Source organism: Typopeltis vanoorti, chromosome 16 (genome assembly GCF_054136105.1).
Source record: "Typopeltis vanoorti isolate ZY-2024b chromosome 16, IOZ_Tvanoo_1.0, whole genome shotgun sequence".
Lineage (NCBI taxonomy): Eukaryota > Metazoa > Arthropoda > Arachnida > Uropygi > Thelyphonidae > Typopeltis > Typopeltis vanoorti.
This window is the reverse complement of record NC_143564.1, coordinates 91,649,662-91,673,113: the sequence shown is the minus strand read 5'-3', so window position 1 is coordinate 91,673,113 and position 23,452 is coordinate 91,649,662.

Below are 23,452 nucleotides of genomic sequence, written 5' to 3'. Positions count from 1 at the left end.
TTAGATACACGCTTACGGAAGTTCATTGGGAATATTAGCCTTTTGCAGTTGAGGTTCATAGAAAGTTCCTTCCACTATCTCTCTGTCCCGACTGCGAACTCTATGTACTACAGGGTTTCTATTAATAACCTGAGCAATAGTGAACAATTCTCGTGTCCAATTACCCCAATACCTTTTTCTGAATTTGTGGGTATCATCACTTCAAACCACACTATCACCTACTTGAAATTTTGGTTTGGTAGTCTCCTCTTGGGTTCCGTACAAATATTTCCAAACACGATCCTCGTTGGGTTACAGGCAAATTCATCAAAAAACAGTTAATCGAAAGACAATTCTTCGAATGCAATTCATCGAAAAAGCAATTCGCCGAATAAACAATTCACCGAATGACAATTTAACGAATGGCAATTCGTCGAAAAGGCAATTCATCGAATGACCAGTTCCTCGAATGACAATTCATCGAACGACAATTCGTCGAAAATGCAATTCATCGAAAAAACAATTCACCGAAATTTTTTCGATGAATTCTTTCATAATTCATCGAAAAGTCATTTTTCTTGCAAACTATTGTTTAGAAAATATTCAGTAACAATGTGGAACGTTACTCATGATACAGACAACATATCGAAGGGGTCATTGAAACGTAATAATTATTTTCTTGCATTTTAGAGCATTTAATGTAAGTGTACATCCTGCTTCATTGTACAGTTAGTGATTTATCTGTAGGGAAGACAGGAGTACCACATGCACTTATCTCCCGAATAACCTCGAAAACATGTAAATGCAGTTAATAAGGGGAGGAATAGGCTAAGAAATTCGTTCTACCAAATTTTGTCACAATAAGTCTAGTCGATTGAAATTAAAAATATCATTAAATTTCATCCAGCCAGAGCGGAGTTGCTAATATCATTTCGGAACTTCTTTACGGAAATGTCATGATAAAAGTGATCCATTACGAACTAAAACTGTACCGTGCATTCAGCTTCTTGTTCTGAAAACTTCTGGCAATTTATTCTTACAATTCATTTGTAAATATATAGGCTGTGTATTTTTAATGCCTGGAAAAGAAACTTTTTTCCCCCCTGGAATCATTCATTCATTATTTGGTGCCACAAGTAAACATGTGGAGAGCAATTAACTTTTCTTAACAATTAAATAGAATCTACACAACTCTTAGTGACTGATCTTCAGGGCCGTTCCGTGGGTTTGCGCCGCCTGAGTGCAAAAGTTTCGGGCCCCCCTTCCATTAAAAATTAAAAGATCCCGAAGTACAATAACACGTTACGAATCATTTTATTATACTGCACATTAAGAGGAAATCTCTCTCTCTCTCTCTGTAAAAAATATAGTTTATGATCCTTTTTCATTAACGTATGAATTTTTATTAGCTAATGCTGCTATTTAGAATTTATGATCAGAGATGTTGAAGCCTAGATTGATATCATGGCTTTTAAGACGTCATTAAAATATTTTTTTTAAGGGGAAGGGGCGGAAAAATATGCTACTGCACGTGGCGACAAAATTTCTAGGGCCGACCCTGGGCCAGTCCTGGTGAATATGGTGTTTGAGGTAGATATTGAAATCCCAAGTCGTATATTGTCTGTTGGATTTCATAAGCAGGTGTATTGTCCTGCAACAGCAACACGCCTCTGTTTAGTTTCTCGAACCGATTTTCCTTCAGTACCTCCTTCAATTCCTTCAGAGCTGCTGTAACAGTTTCACCTTTCTTGAGGTAAGGTAAGGATTACACCATCCTTGTCCTAAAAGACAATGGCAAGAACTTTCCTTGCTGACTGTTTGGTTCGAAACTTCTTTGGCCATGGAGAACCTTTGTGTCTCCACTCCATTGACTGTTGTTTGTTCTCTGGGTCATAGTGACGAAGCAATGTTTCATCAACAGTTAGAATATGAGCTAAAAAATTTCACGAGGATGAAATCCCTTGATGAAATGTTCTTTTAACATCTCAACTATATCCGCCTCAGTGGATATCATTCACTGCAACCAGTATGCCCCGCCAAAAAATCGCTTTCCGAACGAAGTAGGATAAATAGTAGTTATAAATAGTAGGATAATAAAAAGATATATACCTCTCAAAATAATCCAAAACAAAAAAAAATAAAATAAAATAAAAAATTGCACACACATCTTCGCCCCCACACGCCTTATAATTCATTTTTCGGTGAGCTGTATTTTCGATGAATTGTGATTTTTCGATGAATTGTTGTTTTTCGATCAATTGCGTTTCGATGAATTGTCTTTTCGATTAACTGTTCGTCGGTGAATTGCTTTTTCGGGGAATTGTCTTTAGATGAATTGCTTTTTCGATTAATTGTTGTTCGATAAACTGACTTTCGATGAATTGTTTATTCGGTGAATTGCTTTTTCGATGAACTGTTGTTCGATAAATTGCCTTCGATGAATTGTCTTTCGGTAAACTGTTTTTCGATGAACTCTCCGGATACCCCTCGTTGTGAAGGTTAACTTGCGAAGCAGCCATACCGATAGTGCGCTGTGGTGTGAGGTTATAAGTATGTACAAGGGTCGGCAAAACTTTCGTATAACGTTTACTTTTAGTATACGTCATCCATTTGTAGATCTTTGTTTTCAATGTTCTGATAAATCTTTCTGCAATGGGTGCTTTCATTTCACTCCTGGTCGTGTAGAAATGAATATTATGGTTTTTAAACATTGTACGAACTTTCTTGTTGCAAAACTCTTTTCCTTGATCAGTGTTTATGTAACATGGCACTTCCTCTTTAAAAATAGACTCGAAAGCATTAACAACATCGTCTGCTGATTTCTTCTTCAGTGTTCGAACCCACGCAAATCGGGAAAAACAATCAATGCATACAAGAAGGAAACACACACCCCCATTCTCTTTTGCAAGGGATGACATATCTGCCAAATCACATTGAAAAGTGTGTAAAAGTGTCGGGACTTTGATTTGATTGCGTTTGTTTAAACTTTCTTCTAATAGGTTTATGTCTCACATAAGTAGGTTGTGTTGCTAACCAACTTTTCACGGTTTCATGTGACAAATTTGTATGTTTCTGTAAAGCTTTGATACTTCCAAAACTAACTACTGTACTAGGATTGTAGTAATCTGCTAACTTTTCCATTACTATCAATGATTTTTTTTTCTTTGCAGGTGAAAATCAAGAAACATCGCAAAAGTGCCAGATACTTGCTTTTATAGCAGTACTGGTAATATTAGTGACCGGAGAAATCGCCATAATCATTTGGGAAGTAGTATCAAAATCAGGCAATCAAACATGCCTCATCAAAGAAATGTTACGCCAAGAAAAACATCATTTGCATTGGTGATATATGTAAATTCAATTCCTATTTCTGCATATTGCAATGTAAATAATATCTGTGAAATAAATATGTAAACTTAAAAGAACAAACAGTGTCTTTGATGTGTTATGTATGTTTAAGTAAGAATACGTTGGAAATCACCGTGAATTCACACACGATTTGTTTATTTATTTATTGAACTTAATGATCTTAATTTAGACAAATCAAAATATTCGGATGAATTATGAATAAAATATGAACTTGATTAGAATATGAATATAGAAAAAATACAGATGAGCTATGGAAAAAAAAACTGTCTGTGTGTTTGAGTGACACCAGTATATAATTAATTATTCAGAAAAGTTCGAAAGACTGTCGCCATCACGACTTACTCTAAGAATTTCTACCCTTTAACAGTAAAGAAATACCCCAAATTGTATTGGAAAAATTAGTACAACCATCTATAGAAGAAGAAAAAAAAACTGTATGTTTGAGTGACATAGCATATAATTAAATTATTCAGAAAACCTCGAAACTGTGAATTTCCAAACACATAACGTCACGATTCTTATCTCTAAATATCACCCACAAGGCAATAAACGAACCCAAAACATCACGTGATTTCCCCAACAGACGAGAGGCCCCAGCGAAATTCCAAACATTCAAAACTCAATAACAACAAACATTCACGTCACGATTCCTTATCTTATCTTGATCTTCATCTGGTCAGAAGTGTTCACCAATCACGGCACGTTTCCTTATACACTAATATATCTCCCTTTTCCATTCAAAACAACAACGTCACTTATTTACAACTAACAAATGACGTCACTGATATTCATCTGACAACAACAAACATTCACGTCACGATTCCTTATCTTATCTTGATCTCCATCTTGTCAGTAGTGTCCACCAATCACGACACGATTCCTTATCTCTAATATATCCCCCCTCTCCATTCAAAACAATAATGTCACTTATTTACAACTAACAAATGATGTCACTTATCTACATCTCATAACAACACACACCCACGACACGATTCCTTATCTTATCTTGATCTTCATCTTGTCACTAGGGCACCACCAATCACAACACGAATCCTTATCTCTACCATCACCCATAATGCCATACGCGAACCAAAACACAGCAACTGAAGCCATTGACACATATGCCCACAGGGAAATTCCAAACATTCCAAACCCATGAAGCCACGCCCACAATGACGTCAACCAACACGTCACGATTCCTTATCTTATCTTGATCTTGATCTTGTTCAAACCGTCACCCCTACTACTTTTGTTGTATGTGTAAATATTTTAGCAATCAATAAAAAAATATTATCATTATTAGTAGTCAAGGATCTGGATGGAGCCTACGACAATACCATAATATACGTTTCCGAATACTTAACGACGTATTATCAGAAAATATTCTACCAAACAAGGAAAGTAAAAACAGAAAACAATTACCAGTTTATATGGATAAGAGACAGCAAAATATTCCTTAAAAAGACACATGGAGCAAAGCCAATCCAAAGAAAATCAGTATAAGACCTCAATAGGCTGACACATTAAAAAGAACACTGATGAGTCGTAAAGAAGGGAATAACAAACCAACCCACATGGACGCAGACCACCACGCAGATGTAATCACCGCGGAACATGACAACTGCCACATTCTGAAATCGATAACATAATGGAAACAAGTGACTATCCCCCCAAAAGGACTATCTATTCTCCACATCAACATCAGGAGCATTCAAAAATACTGGTTGACCCTGCAAGCTTATCTGAAGGAAGATATAGACAACATAGACATTTTAATACTGACTGAAATATCTACGACAAAAGAAGAGATAACCATCTACCAAATGCGAAATTTCTAACAACAAATGCACTGCAGACAAACTAACCGAGGCGGTGGTATACTAATATTTACCAAATATAAACTATAAGTAACAGATATAAACTCTAAACTAGAATACTCAGAAAACATATGCATCGAAATTAAAAACATCAAACAAGAAAACACCTTGATATTAAGCGCAATATACAACTTAAGCACCACAAATTTCTTAGATAAACTAAACAAATGGCTATCAGCCACGAAATACGGCACCTGAGAATACTTCATAATAATAGAAGACATGAATATAAACATTAAGAACATAAATAACAACACAGAAAACTACCTAGACCTCTTATTAACATATAAGATAATCCTATCCATACAGTCGTACACACGAGAAGAGAGATAGTCGGAAATACAACAACCTCATCCTGTATTGACCATATTAATATACGGGAACCTCCAAATAACCACACAGAAGCCGTCATAACGTGCAACCTGGCAGACCATTATTTCCCAGCATTACAGTTACACTCAGAACTAGAATCCATAAAACTCACTGAGACTACAAAACCTTATAATTGCATCCTAAATGAAACAATAATAAACGACGAAATCAGAAAAACAGACGGATGCAGAAAGCATCTTTAGACTCTGCTGAAACTGTATATAATAGTCTTAAACTTGCGTTTAACAAAATATATAACAAAGCATTATCAAAAATAAAAATACGCCCCCACACGAGACAGAATTCATACATAACAGACAACATATTAACAGACATACAAAGAAAAGATGCCCTATGGAAACAATTTAAGAAGTCACCAAACAATATCGCTTTACAAGCTGAATACAAAAGAAAACGGAATCTCCTAACAACACAGATTAGAACGGCAAAAAGAAACTGCTACAGCAACAAATTACCAACAGCTCAGAACGACAGAAAGAAAACCTTGCACATGATTTCTGTTTGTATTGTCCAGTATTTCATTAATCATGTGCAAGATTTCCTTTATGTCGTTCTTGAGGTCGCAATAAAACATAGGTTTGCTTGCGACCTCAAATCCCTCAAACGGTTGGCAAATAATTTTAATCTGCACTTCGTGAACTCTGTCCAAAATCTACAAGAAACAACCTTTCCTCACACAAAGAAACATTCTCCACTAAATCCACGAGCAACCAGGTCGATGTGGTTCCCCACAATAACAAAAGAAGAACTATCACTTACAATTCAACAAATTAACCCTAACAAAAGACCGGGGACAGACGGAATTAGACCAAACGACATCAAGAAACACTCGACCAACCTAAGTCCAGTTATACAAAAACTGTTAAATAAAATCTTCGAAACGGGACACATACCTGAAACACTAACGACTGCATTAATCACACCCATACATAAACATGGAAAAAGAAACATTATAGGTAATCACAGACCCATCGCCGCATTTTCTGTAATCAACCAAATCATGGAGCGCATCGTACACTGCAAACTCTCCACATACTTTGAAAATTTTCAAATCATACCCACAACCCAATACGGTTTTCGAAATAATAAGGAACAGCAACACTCCTTGAAGATTTCACAGACCTAATAATCGCTGCATTGGAAAAAACTGAATAGAATTAGTCGTTTTCATTGACCTAACAAAAGCATTTGACACACTAACACACAAAACCTTGTTAACGAAACAAACACATATCGGAATCGGAGGTCGCCAACTCCAGTGGTTTAAAGCATACGTGGAAAACAGGAAGCACATCTCATGTATAGGATCAGCGCAGAGCAAAGAAGTACCGGTAACCTGTGGCGTACCGCAAGGAGCTGTCCTATCTCCCATTCTATTTAACATATACACACACGACATAAGCCATCTTCCCCTAAAAAGTAAAATCTTCCAGTACCCAGGGGACACGTCCATGGTATCCATTCACAATAACGCAAATATCCCTTACACAAATACGCAGCACGACATCAATCAAATCACTAAGTGGCTAACAGAAATCGGCATATATATATATAAACCCTGAAAAAAAAGAAAAGCTAATGGTAATCAAAAACCCACAAACCCTACCCATAGAAGCTAAATATCGCACTATTCGACATCCATCCCCCAATACGCAAAGCGCCGATCCTAAAACCACAACCATTACACAGGTGAAACCAACACTCTATCTCGGACTTAATTTCGATGCTGATCAAAGTTGGAATAGCCATATAAACTACCTACACAACGAACTCAGCATAATAGCAAGCAAACTATATCGATTGAAAGATATTGCCCCGAAACACACAAAAATACTAATCTATAAAGCATTATGTGAAAACATTTTAAGATATGCAATCACATCATACACATTCTGCACAGAATACAAACATAACAGTTTACAATGGTTACAAAATAAAATGGCAAAACTGATGTTCTAGGTAAAACCTACGCTTATGTGGGCAGGATGGACAGAACACAAAATATTTAAGATGAAAAACTCATACCACTACACAGTCATATTAAAATACTACTTCAGTCCAACCTACAGAGTAACCATAACAACATATCAGATAACAAGACCACAGTCAACAAACTACATAACATATGAGTACAGTAATCACTACGTAAAAGCCACCCGAAACTTCTACGTACCTGACATGATAAACAAACTGCAGTTCGACGACAGAAACCTAAGGACCTTCGAAATTCCCCTCTCTCTCTCTCTCTCTCTCTCTCTCTCTCTCTCTCTCTCTCTCTCAGTCACACACACACACACACACACACACACACACACACACACACACACACACACACACACACACACACACACACACACACACACACACACACACACACACACACACACACACACACACACACACACACACACTATAACAAACCCCCTCTCAAAAAACACCATTATTACAAGGACGCAAACGTACCATACTCAAATTCAACCCCACTTGCAAAAATAGTTAAACCGTGCACAAACAGTAGTAGTCTTCTAAGCACCTACCTAAAAACAGTAAAATCAATACCTGGCTTCCGACGGGTATAGAAACAAAACCACGAAACCTTCGCTATCTATTATCTTCCTCAGATAAGTTATGCAAAGCTTCAAGGAAGAAATCAGAAATGCCACCCAAAGAAACAAGTAAATATTATAATCGATGTAATAAAAAGTGAATCATTGTAAATTTAAAGGGATCATTGTAAAGATGTATGTGAAAAAAAGAAGTAAAACACATTGTTAAAATCATTACCGATGCAATTTAAATAAGATATTTTCCTAGCATTCTGTACAGGAAAAAAATTATATAGATAGATATATAATCGTGTAATTTATCCTGTGTAACTGAACTATAACTGATTGTAAACTATTTCAAAAATCGTTATTACTACTAATAACACACAAATTGTTGTGCTACATGACTTGCGCACTGTACAAAGTATGAGATAAATTGGATTCTGAATTGAACCACATGTGAAAAATTGTAGTATTACCTCTTAAATTGTATGCAATCATATTAAATTATATGTATTATTTAAATATGAGTAGTCCTTATAAGGACTGGCTTAAAGGGGCGAAGCAAGAATGCTTTTCATCTTACCCGTTATCTGAAGAGGACAGTGTAGGGATAAGGTGTTATTGAGCTATTAAAGCTCTGATCATGGCAGGAGGGTAACAGCAATAGCCGAGCCTTAGTTAGAACTTCATTGGCTACATCATTGCCATCCATTACCCTCCAAGGGTATTAATCACCGCATCTCACGGTCGATTAAATTTCCATCTATTAAATATGAGTATTATATGTATACATAAATTATAGTTATAATCAAATTGTATGAATGCGCATGTAATTTATTAGACAGATAATAAGTATTATTTGACATTGAAACAAATATTATTATTAATTGAATAATTGAAGAATAATTTAAATGCAAAGTAGAAAATGAATCACCTAGTGCTGAATTTCGTAAAAATTGCAAGTTGGAATGTCAATAAAGATGATTATTGAAATTGCGTAAATATTTTAGAAATCAATGAAAAAATATTTTAAAACATTAATAATAATAATATTATTATGCTAACATTGCTATTAAAATATAAATGTATGAGAGAAAGAAAATTTATCTATTTCGAGAGAGAGTTTTTATTACATGCAATGAAGAGGAGGAGGAATGATTGGAGCCCTATAACAGTAGAGACAGTTCTGCAAAATCTCAAAAAGAAAGTCATTGTGAAATGCACAAAAACAAAATTCATTAATATAGATGTCTGATACCTCTTTAACATTTATTTGAACTTCTGAAAATTTTAAAGGTTACTTGGTCCACTATTTCTGCAAAATCTCAAAAAGAAAGTCATTGTGAAATGCACAAAAACAAAATTCATTAATATAGATGTCTGATACCTCTTTAACATTTATTTGAACTTCTGAAAATTTTAAAGGTTACTTGGTCCACTATTTCTGCATTGTTTTTGGTAACTCATAATGTTGCCATTATGATATCTAAAATATTACGCTAATATTACTCCGAATGCATATCAAAATCCAACCTGAATATTCATATCAACTTTCCATTGCAATGTTTCTATTTCTAAAGAATAATATAGTATATATCATCATTCATAATACATAATTCATTGTTTACTGATGCGCGATTTTGAAAATTGCAATATCATTTTCTATGTTGAATAAATTTAGGTTTAAACGGAAGTTTGAAAAATGTGATGTAGAGATTTTAGGTTTAAGTGTATTAAGACTAAAATCATCTATCACGATAAAGCACATTCAATGAAATGATTATTCCTTCACTTTCAAAGCAACTGAAGATGGCGCTGATCTTGGCATTGATTCTAATGATTTTATTGTAAGTAATTTTCCCACAACAATTCTGTTTGATATAGATTCTACATGTCAAATTTCGTTAAATTCTGCATAGCCAGATTTATTAATATTAATTGGAATCGTTTTACTACTGTGTGTGTGTGTGTGTGTGTGTGTGTGTGTGTGTGTGTGTGTGTGTGTGTGTGTGTGTGTGTGTGTGTGTGTGTGTGTGTGTGTGTGTGTGTGTGTGTGTGTGTGTGTGTGTGTGTGTGTGTGTAATTATTTGGATAATCTCTGATCTGTAATGGGCATTTGGTTATCTCTCTATGTAATAATACAGGCTTGTCGTTCGAACGAATAAAGGGATGTGATACATGATATGTTTCTATGTTTCCATGGTTCAGTGTGCGTAACAATCAGCTAATATGAAATAATATCTACCTGACCTTAATTATGTCTACTATTATATCTGAATGAATACAAATGATGTTATGGATTTCAGAAATATTTTAATATTGCTTGTTTCAAAGAATGTTATATATTTACTCTGAAGACGGTGGCAGACTGATAATGACAACCTACCTTTTATTGTATCAGATCTATATGTGGATGATTTGAGGAATATAACTAGGAATTGAGTTGTATCCAGCAATTCATTTGCAGATTAGTGCATTGTTCTGACGCTGGCTAAGTTTTTTTAGGACACGTAATATATATCTTTGGTTAAATCATAGAAATGAATGATCCAAAGTTAAAATCAAACAACAGATCTTGCACATAGCGATTCTGTTCGTCGGTGAAATATCAATTTGCTCTGAAATTAGTCGAGATATCAATTTCGTTGTCCCTCATTCAAGTTCTATAATACGTCTGTCAAGTTCACTGCTCTCATTATAGTCACATCCTAAGAACTCTCAAGCAGAGCGGTAAGATGAACTGATGCTTGTTTAGTGTTCATGAGTGTCATCTATATACTAAACCCTAACATTGGAAAAGCAGATGTAATATGAAGATTGTTACTTACATATCCTTCGTTCTCTATAGCTGTACTAATTACTTTGGCTATAGCAAAGGGACATACGATCGCTTTGAAACTAAGATCTTTTCTCTTTAAGCATATTATAACCTCAAAATTAACTAATCTGGAATAGAGTCCTGAAACAATATAGTAAAATACGCTATAATTCAAATGGTTACATATGTGATATTTTAAGAATTTTTCTATAAGCTTCTGATACTGTTGCCTTTTATGATAATCTTATATATCAGGAGTTCAATCTGCAATATAATACAGTATTGCAAGGCACACAGAGGAAGTGAACGAAGAATAAGAACATTTTGTTCAGTAATTTTATATTGAACTGCAAAGAGGAAAGTTAAATCAGATGCAGTGTTTAAACACTCCGTATGTGTTTTAACAGATTTGGAAAGGATGAGAATACTGATTCGAATTCTGACGAATCATGATTATAGAATGGAGAGTAAAAAGCAAATTACTGTTACTTTTTTCTACCTTATAGGATCGCATTTCACAAAAGAATTCTCTGTTTTTTGACTTATTCTTCTTCCTATCGTCTCAAATGTTTAATTTCGGGTATTTCTTTCTTGTTGTTTATCATTAGATCATATTCAATCTGCCTGTTTTCTTTTTTTCTTACTCCTCCAATCTGTTATTTTCCTTTGATTATTCTCTCTCTCTCTCTCTCTCTCTCTCTCTCTCTCTCTCAGTATTACGGTCTATCAGTTTATAATTTGTTTAATAATGTCATAATAAAGAAATGGGTGAAGGGTATTATAATAATAATAACCATTAATAATCATGAAAAGAAATGTTAAGAAAAAATGGAGAAGGCGGAGAAGAAGGCAGGGTTCACTTTTCATTAAAGAAATAAAAATAATAAGAAGCTATTCTTCTCATAGATGAGATATACTTAATAAAGTTACTATAATGATCTCCTCGATTACAATACAAATATTATTAAAGAGGAAAGCTATTTTCTTGATTAGATTACAGGAGAGAGAAGTGATCAATATTTCAGGAATGATTTTGTTCTATTAAAGAAACCTATTTATTAAATTCCACTCATTTCTTTATCTATAAAACATAAGACAGAAAAGTACGTAATATGATAGTTCATGTTTCTAATCTTCTGTTCATTATATATTTCAAAAGCATCTACGTTATTGTCAATTAAAATGTAAGAATCGGCAATTTGGACTATTTAATGTTAACTAAGGCAGTGAGCTCTGTGTGGGTGTATTACTGATGTCAACCGTTGTTATTTTTTTCAGCGGTTTGTCAGTTCTGTTACAAAAAAAATAAAAATAAAAAACATTACTGAAAAGTCACCCTCCCTTTAAAAAATACTTCATATTTTCGGGTCCTAGAAGGGGGGTTCTAATGTGTAACTTTCTAACCGAATTTCTAACCAATATTTTTTCATTAGACTGAGAGAATTTTGAAGGAATATTAATATACCAATTCCATCCGTTCTACAAACTCATTAAAATTGTAATACTTATAAAAATACTCTAGGAATAAGGATGATTAGATCATCTTAAGCTGTAGAATACAAGCTTGTAACGTTTGCAAATTCAGGTCTCTAGAATTATCTACCACCTAAAGACTCACAAACATTCATACAGCTGGGACATTCGGATTTATTGCTTGATTTAGACTGGTAAAGTTGCCCATTGAACCAATCAGATGACAAAGACGATATGCATGTTGAATTAACGAAATTAATTTTCTTTTAAACACCCAGTTTGCATAAAATATATATATATAACAAAAATAGTAGAACACAATTCGTTTTACTTTTAATCATTATCGTGAAGTAACGTGTTTTAGAAGTAGAATACGATCACAATTAAGCGAGAACAACGCATTATTTCTTAAAAAATATTATTATTGGTTTTGATGATAAAATTCAAAACTTAAAAGAAATAATAAATATTCAATAATTACATAACGACTGAGATGTCTTTCTGTCATTATTCAACATTCACTGATTAGTAGATAAATCGCCTACTAAACATAATGGATAGTGTCCATTCTATGGACTTACAGGCCTGTAAGTAGGCAAACGTAGAAAAATGAGGATGTACATTTATCCATAGATATCTGGAAACGTTAAAAACAGATGTATGTTCAGTTCACTCTTTCACATAATTTATCGCCTGACGTTTTAATAATTTTAATGAATGTACAAGAGATCCGTCCTGAGAGGTCTAACTAATTGCACCAAAGTAGGAAAGGAATCTCGGGAATTTCATATGATATGCTTGCTTTCACAGTTAATTCCCGAAATATTCAAAGTAAACAAACACACTCGGTTATAATTTGTAAGGATCTACATTTTTCTTTTCATATGAAATGACACCAGTGCTGATATCCTTGCTATTCTTTGGTAGGAAGTGAGCATTGCATCACCTTAAACATTTAAAACGTTCAGCCTCCTGTTAAAATATCTAGCTCGCCAGACAAGCATTTGTCTTTGGCTGTTGTTCCCCTTTTTCAGGTAAAATGCCAATCACATTCTCCTTCGGAATAAGGCTACATGTTTCTCCAGAAAATCTTGCTGTTCAGAAAAACTGCAAATTCGTTAATGATGAGCTAAACATTCTGCACATATCCTATATATTTTAATGCTGGTCCCATATACGAGAGGTTGGCTGGACAACCTATTGTATGTTAGTACTGTATATGGGTAATGGGTTAGGAAAGGAAAAACTTGTTTACATTTGATTTAACGGCCTCTATGTTGTATTCCTTGGGAAGACTGTTCCAGAGTACAGCAGTAGCAGGGATGAAGGGGGGGGGAACGAAACTTGTTCTGTGGGTCTCAAGGTGTACTGTGAAAGGATGTTGGGCAGCAGCTGTACGTGTTCCAATGGGCTTAGTACAGAGTGGGGGAATTATTGAGGCTGTTTCAGCTGAATATTTCCCATGGAAATATTTATAGAATACACAAATTGCAGAGACCAAACGTCTATGTGAGAGTGAGGGGAGCGATATGGTAAGAGATAGGTCATTTATCAGTCTAATTGCTCTCCTCTGTATTGAGTCAAGCATTTTGAGGGAGCTTTTTGGATTTGATTAAAATGAACGAATATCTCGTTTTGATTTTTGTTGGACTAGACGCGCCTACTGACTGTTAGTATTAGTGCACTATGAGCTTGTAAACTTCCTATCTTTTGGAATACGAGTACACAGAGTGCACATAATTCGAATGTTTGAAAACACTTAAAGAGATTTAACGTTATTTAGAATGTTTAAGCAATCCAATGAATGTCCTCCACTATCTGATCATAATATCCCTACATCTCTTCGTAGTAGGTGGATATAGCTTTATACATTACAACCATGGTTAATAGATATGAAAGAATCCCATGGTCTTGCAATCTTAATAGACAGTAATATTGGCCGTACTGTTCATGTTTCGTCAGATGGTGTATTTCCAATGCTGGATTTGGATATTTAGTTTTAATATTTGCTACTTACTTCTGTTTTCCTGCATGCTGTTTTAATGGTTATTAATTATAAATATATTTAGCATATTTTGATGATACATGGAAAAGTAAACGGCAGATTACATCAGCAATACTTTTAATAACTGAGATGCACTGAGATTCTGTTATAATACTGAATTTCAAGTGGAGTATTCATAATATGTAATTTGCTTTACTGGTAATGGTGTTCTTGTCTGAATCCTTCTTTTCAATAATGTGTACATATAATTACTTCCTTCGGTCACGTAGGCATCACTACATCTCCATGCTACTTCAAACAATTAGCATATATACATATTCACGTACAAGCATAATTGAATTCATTACTTAATTAATATACATAGCTTCACCAGTTGCACAAGCACCTAATTTATGCGTCATTATATATGCAGAATGACAACGTGGTCATTAGGTTGTGCTATCAATCACAATTAATATATCAGTAATATAAGGCTTTCCAACCTACTGTAAACTAAAATAATTCGTGTGAACTCGACTATAACTATTTTAAATTAATTATAATTATAATTATTTTAAATTAATGCAATTCTATTAAATGAAATTATAGTGATTATAGTAATGAACATCTACGTACAAGATACTAATAAAGAAACATGTTTCAGTGGCTAATTTATTGAATGATTTTTAGTAAAAAGCCCTTATATCAACTCTAGTCCTATGTGTAAAACCTCTATATCACTAAGGATTCTATATTAAAATCTTTATTTCAAAATGGGTCCTATGTGGAATATATGAAACTTCTGAATATTTGAAACGTTATGTTTACTTAGCATCTCAAATTACGCGGTTTTATTATTACCTTAAACTGACTTTTAAAATGAGAAATCAAATATTTTAAGAATTGAACATTAAAAATATCTTATATTAGTTGCTAGAAATTCTGTCGTCAACTTAGAGTTTTTATGTGATCCTCCCATATGGTTGTAAACTTATGTATACGTTAGTACAGCGGATGGATTAGGGGGTCAATAGTCCAAAAACTTCTCTAGAACCAAACATTTTTCTTAATCAAGCCGCTTCAAGTCTATAAGAGATAGTGGTACTTTTACTTGGGTGGTTTGAAAGGTCTTGGCCTCAACCATAAATAGCAATACTATCGGTAAGATTTTTTTCGAAGTTCGTGCATCTGTCATAAACATCGATGTGAAATTGCAAGTCATTTTATCAAGTAGTTTTTTATACACGTGGGAGAAGCCAAATTGTTGTCTGTATCCCTTGAAATGGATAAAATTGAGTATCGTGCGGTTATAAAATTCTTTGTAAAAGAAAGTTTAACGCCAAAAAAATTCATTCAAGAAGTTCATAAAAGTTTATGGGCACTCTTCTTCGTTTTCGAGAAACGGGCTGCCGAGTTTAAACGTGGCCGTACCAGCCCTGAAGGTGATCCACGTGAAGGACGTCCAAAAAGTGTAACAACACCAGAAATCATTGATGAATGCACGATATGGTATTGGATGGCTTACGACTCAAAGTGCGTGAAATTCTGAGAATATAGGTATTTCAAAAGAACATGTAAGATACATTTTGTAGGAAATGCAAATCAAAAAGCTTTGCGCAAGATGGATGCTGCTCAGATCAAAAACGCAATCGCATGAAAACCTCAAAACATTGCTTGGAAGTTTTAACAATAAAATAAAACTGATTTTGTGCATCGATTTATTACTATGGATGAGACTTAGATTGACCAGTACACACCAGAATCTAAACAGTAGTCAAATTAGTGGACAGAAGCCGGTTGTTCACCGCCAAAGAAGACAAGATGATGGCATCGGTGTTTTGGGCAGCTAAAGACATTTTATTTATTAATAACCCTGGAATATTATTCCGATCTTTTAATCAGACTACATGAAAAAATTCGTGAGAAAAGACCCGGTTTGCAGAAGAAAAAAATTATCTTTCATCAGGACAATGCACCTGCCATAAAGGTGTTTTGGCAATGGCAAAATTAAGGGATCTGCACTATGAATTGTTAGGACAACTACCCTATCAGTGGCTCCCTCTGACTCCTATCTCTTCCCAAAACTGAAACTCTTCCTCGATGGTCAGCGTTTTTCTTCGAATCAAGAGGTGATTGCAGCTGTAGAGGGGGTATTTTGCAGGTCTTACTGAGGACTACTACAGCGACGAGATAATGGCGCTGGAGCATTGCTGGAATAAATATATTAGTCTCAAGAGAGATTATGTTGAAAAATAAAAATAATTTTGTAATTATAAATTCGTTTTTTGATTATTAGGCAGAAAACTTTTCAGCCCATCCACGTACACACGTAATGAAATTCATCTGCCATCCAAGTTTGTTTTCCTGCAAAATAATCTGCGATACATCCTCTATCGATATAATTTTGGGATAATAATGATTGAAATAATCGAAACTTGGATCTCTCTCTAGTGGCAATAATTTATATTCCTAGCAATCGATATATTAACCTACTGGGCTAAATTAATTGGCCATTTAATTTCTAAATTAATTTCATGTTTATTTACCCAAAATACTTCAACAAGTGTATTTATCAAAAACTTTCGCAGGTTTTCATCACCGCTCATTATAAGTCGTTAGTCTAATCAAGAAACGTCGCTTCATCGGAATAAAATTCTTTGGACGCTCACAAATTCTGCACGTATTCTGAGCGCTTCCAAAGATAAGTTTTAGTCGCAGCACATCTGTTTCTTGGATGTACTGTACTTCGTAAAATGATGTGAATGTAAACATTATTTATTATATTATTCAAACAGCCTCTTAAGAAACTCCAAGCTATCCGTATATTCGCGAAGAACAGTACAGAAATTCAGTGGAGAAAATTCAGTTCTCCACTGAATTTTAAACACTGTACACTACACTACACTGCATTTTTAACTTTCAATTAGTATCATTAATTAAGTGACACCTTCAGGTCCCCGAGGTTAGCCTGGTGGCTATGCGCGTCGCAACCATATGCCTGGGAAAGGGGTGTCCTGGATTCGATTCCTGTTCTCGACGTGAATCAAACGAAGATTAGGTTAATTTAAAATTTGTGAGAAAATCTCAGCCATAGCCAAGTGGCTGATCTTGGGCATGTACAGCAGGGATTTTCTCTCCAGTTTATCTGGGGTTTTCCGTCCTAGGCAAACCGGTCCCGTGAACACACACGGATTACAGTCATGAGTACTTCCCTTAGGGGATGCAGCAGAGGAGTGATGATCCGGCTACATTAATTCGTCTTGAGCCCCGTCATTGGGGGGCGCTTAACTCGTCCTAGGTCTATCTGTCTCATCCGATCTCATCCGATCTATCCTATCCTAATCGATTCTATCCGATCTATCTCATCCGTCCTAGGATGAGATAGATCGGATAGGATAGGACACTTCCAGGGAATCCAATTACTCATCGAGGAAGGGCACCTACTCTACAACTCTCCGTCTCCACCACTGAATCCACCAACTACAACGAAGCGCAACTACCATCATCTACACTAACGCCATCTACCGCCCATCACCATTAGTATTTTCACAGACAATCACAAGCATCCATGCCTACAGCGGATTAGAACCCACATCCTTATGGCTGGAGAGCGGATACGCTAACCACTAGGCCAACCAGACCAATTTAATTAGTGTATTAAATTCAGATTGTCGTAGACTTGGGTGATTATGAATAACACTTGGTGACTCGGAGCAAATAAGGTCGAAAATCACGATTAAGAACACTCAACTGCATCTTCCAATTTGTTGTTATGAATACCATCAATGAAAGAGATGTGAAAGCCTTCCTCAATTTAAAATTAAATCGGCAAAGCTTTCAGTAAAAGTATATTAAAATACGTTTAACCTATTAACACACATATAGTCGTAGCAGAACTGTAAAATCACGCAATAATTTCATTCAATCAGTTTTATTCACATGTTATGAACTTCCTTTTTTTTTTACGTATAGTCATTAAAGAGATCTACAAATAAAGTCGACAGTTTCACATGGACCATCCTGTGTATATTGCTTCTTGTGAATTCTCTGCTATGTGATTAAGTATTAAAGAAAATTATAGAAAGATAGGGAAGTGTTTACATTTCGTGTAAACTAACTGAGAATTTAAATATCCAGTTGTTAAATATCTAGCCATCCAGTATACAGTATCCAGTTGACGATGTTTCTGATCCCACTGTAGACGAACTTTCGTGTTCTTCACAGAAATACTGCCAGTACCGATCCTCTTCGCGCATAGTTCGAAGAACATAGTTCGATATGATATGGGTTAAGGAATACTCTGCATTAAATGCTTCGGTTAATTGCTTCTCACGGGAAGTTTGTTGGCCAAACAAGCCTTCTCAGACGACGCGATCTTGTTCGTGACAGACTATCATAAGACAGCAGTTTTTCCACTGATTAACACCCGGGATATCTCACCTTTTCAAGAAACAGTCAGCTCTGCTGTTTTCAAATTCGTGGCTCCAGTCAAACGTGTACCCACAATAAACCCTTTTTGGAACTCCGAAAGATCCATATTTTTTCCCATCGTTATCAACACTATTAACTATTACTGACCAGCAGCATTCTTAAATTGTTGCCTATAGTATTTCGCATATATGCTGCTTAAGTGACATTTACGTACATTATCTACTAATAACACTCCGGACATTTTAGCAATTTATAACTGATACCAGCAGGCTAACCCTAATATCGGATATGTCCACCTTTGGCTCTGATTACCACCTGCAGCCTTTGAGGGAGTCTTTCCACTAATGTGCATGTGCGACAGACATCAGGTGGAATTTGTCTCCATTCCTTCATCCGCAGCACTGAGTTCAGCGACTGATCTAGGACCTGCTGCTCTGAACCTCAATCGCCGCTCCAAGTTGTCCCACAGGTGTTCGATGGGGTTGAGATCAGGACTCTGCTTAGGCCAGGGCAGCCGTTTATCATCCATCTCTTCATACCATTCCATACCAGCTGCAGTTTGTGGCATGGGACATTGTCGTCTTGATAGTAACACGGTCCGTTCCATAAAAAGAAACTCCACAGTGTAGGTAACACCTGATTATTCAGAATATCAAGATACTGAGCTGCCTTCGTAGAACCGCTGCACTTCGTAGAACAAAGTGCAGTGGTCTCACTCCAAACCAGCTGAAAGCACCCTCACTCCATTACTCCTCCACCACCAAACTTTAATGTGGGTAAAAATCACTGTGGTAACAAGTGTTCACCAGCCTGCCTCCACACCCACACCCTGTCATCAGACCGGAAGCAGGTGAATCTTGATTCATCGCTCTAGAGTACCGTTTTCCACTGATCAATTGTCCAGTTGACATGCTCTTTGCACCAGGCCAGACGAGCCTCCTTGTTCGTCGTTGTGATGTTCGGCTGGTGTGCCGCTGTTTCTTCCGAGGAAATCCAGTAAATGGAATTCTTTTCGTACAGTATTAATGCTCACCATGGTGTTACTGGAGCTCTCTAACTCATCACGAATGGTCTATGTCGATTATAGCAGGTTTTTGCGTGCCAAACATTTTAACACCCCTTGTTCTTGTCAGCCATTTTCGGCTGCAGCCATGGGCGTTTTCTTGCACTACTGATGCCAAAAAGTTTCCATTTGTTGATCACATCGCATACCGTTGATTTCGGATGCTCCAGCTGAGCGGAATGGCATGTATGGAAATGCCACCAATGTGACAGCCCACGATCACACCTTTCTGGAAGTCACCGAGTTCACGTTGTGTTGTCATTCCACAACACGAATATCTATACATCGATTTTTATGTTATTAACAAACCTGGAATGTTCCATCATTTTAAATAATAGGGGTGTCTGAACAATATTGGTAAATAGTGTATTTCTGTATAAAAGTTTGGAATTCAGTATAGTCGGTATATGTATAAGCACTCGGCGAAACACCTACAATATTGTCAGTTTTCTGAATGCTGCCATCCCTTGCTAAGTTGATCAGCGATTTCAATTGAACATTGCGCCATACACCTCCAGTGTCATATATACGGGCTTCGAAAGAAACAAGTGCCAACTGCTGGGGATTTGGAATGATATATCGTAAAATAATGGACGGGGGGTAACAATATTTTGACTGCACTCTGTAAGCTCCTGTAAGTGTTGGCGAAGTAAGCAACAGTTTTAAATTTTCTTTCAGTAAATTTAAAATATGAAGTCTAATTATTTATTCTTCCAAAGCAGGAGCAGTGTTTAATGACTGTCATACGATTAAAAGCATAGCAATTCAAGTTCAGTTGAAACTCAACGTAAATTGCATTTAATTGTGAATAAAATGTAGGACGTCAAATTTAGTGCAATATAGTTGATTATTCTTGCATCTGATGTTGTCCTAAACGGCATAAGTGCATAAAGTTAGGATGATATCTTAAAAAAAAAAAAAAAAAAACACGATTGGGATCACATGTGATATTTGACATTAATTCTGTGATATCATGGGATTCTTGGTATAAGGTTAGGCGAATATTGGTAACTTCCTATTCAAGCACAAATGCACGGAATCTTTCAAGTCTCAAGGCAACTCATGCAGACGAAGAAAAATACTTTGTGATTACGGTTAGAGTGTTTAAGTTATTATTTTATGTCTTCACTTACAAACAATGTTGGTTCTAGTCATAGAAGTTCAGCGGATCTCAACATTTTTAATTAAATTTAGTAATTTAATTAATTAATTCTAAAGTAATTAATTCAAGCAATGAACGGAGTATATAAATAATCCAACTCATTAATAAAGACCTAGATCGCAACTAGACCGGAAATGTATGTATAGAGTCTAAAACTCTTTTTTTTAAAAAAACAAATACAAGTACATTCATCAAAGATGTTACAAAAAAATCATTCCTGTTTGCAAAAAAGAAAAAAAAAGTTATCTTCTTAACACAATGGTGATATATTCCTTTCGGGTGTATTTAATGGATCAGGTTTAGTGCGAGGTCTATTTACAAAGATGATTACAACTTTGAAAATCATTAGCAGAAGAAAATGAAACTCTAAAAACCTTGGGATCTAATAACAGATCGCATTTTGTGATAATCATTGGAAGAAAATGCTTATTCACATAAGCTGTAAATTCCAAAGGAAAACTCCACATAGTAGTGGCATTAGCGAACATTCGGAATAAAAAGAACTCTCATTAACCAAACGCGCTGCATGCATGCATCTTCTACCAAAGTGCTGTATGCTACACAAAAACGTGGCTGTGGGCATTTCATTCTGGCTCTAGTTAATCTCAGATAACTCCTCGCTAGCTACACAAAGAAATATTGTAATCTATTTATGGCAACAAAAAGCTTTCAACAATGACTGTCTTTTAAGTGTAAGCTCATTAGCGTGTTGGGAAGAAAGCAGCATTTGGATATCATAAAATAGGAACAGAAAGTACATTTTCTCAACTTGATATTCAGAGAAGGAAAATGTTGCTAATAAAGAATGCAGTATTATATTCCCTGAAATGCGGAACATCTGAATGAAATGTTTCTTATTATACAGAATATTTTGATGGCAAATAATTTACAGACATCCAATATAAAGATTATGAAATGAATTATAATTTTTAAAATAAAAATAAATTACGTTTTCCTGTATTTCTGAATGAAATATTCTATGCTTCGGCATTCTGGGTTTAAAATTTAAATACTCATTAAAGTGCAACAAAAAATTATACTGATATTCGAACTTTTGGGAAATTTAATGAGAATATAGACATAAAGAAGATTTAAGTTTTTAGATTTAGTTATTCCGTTAATTAAAAAGCGAGGTATGAGTTATGAACCTCCATAACTCATAACGTATCGACGACATTCTTCATTTGCAAAAACTTGGTTCGAATCCCGTCCACGAAGCGAAGAAATTTATAGGCTTTTTTATCTTAAAGCGAGTTATTCGTTCTCATACGCAGTTTGCTGACTATTTTAATTTCTCATGACAGACAAACCAACCAGTAGAAAACACACCAGTTTACAGGCATAATAAGCAGGTATCACATAAGTATGTGTTTCTGCTGTAAATCTAAAACAATCATAAAAATTACGAATATTTCTATGATCTCTATGGATATTGGATATTTCCTCTAACTTGTATTGGAATTTTAGTGTCTTTAGTCAATCCTAATAAAATAATCCAATAAAAATAAGTAATTTTTATAAATTTCATTATTTTCGAAATCCTAAAACATAACTGATGAGCACTCCACTCAACATATTTTTACAATAAATTTTAATGCATTCTTCTCGAGCAGCCGATCCGTGCGCAGTTACAAAATATCAGAGTTGTGTTTCTTTGTCAAAAGAATGTAATATGAAAGGAAAGTTAACCTCTTAGTTTTTTTTTTTACTTATGGGCATCGTATATTTTCTGTCCCCCAAAAAGCCGTTCCTTCTCTCTATTTCGCTCTTCCGTCTGGGTGTGACGAATACCTCTTTCTTTACTCGCTAACTTGCGATAATTCAGAGAAAGAAGACATAAAAATAAATCACTTTCAATGACCTGATTAAGCTAAAATACCGTTTCTTCCAACAAAGAGGCGGTAACGATTTGTACCAGTTTTCGTACTAAAGCTAAGAGGTCGTAATTTTAAAAGGGGAAAATCAATGATTCATTTCTCCCGATATATTAATGAACTGGCTGGGATCAACAAAAAAATATCTTTTATGAACAAAAAATATATCTACGGAGTGGCTGTCGAAAATAATTACCGTGGCTTATCGTCAATTTTAATGACTACGGGAAATATTGATCTTGGGAAACACTAATTAAACCTTCCCGCTCATTTTGCAGAAAGCAAAATACACCCTTACTTTTTCTTTCCAAAAAATAAATATAAAAATAAAAATTGAAATTTTATCCCAAATCTTTCCCTTCGTGTGCAAAGATTGGATATGTTAAAGAAAAAAAAACTCGAATTTTAATGAAGTGTCCAGTTTTTCTCAAATATGTGAAATTTGATTTGTGAAACACTAGATGGAATTCTTTAAGCTAT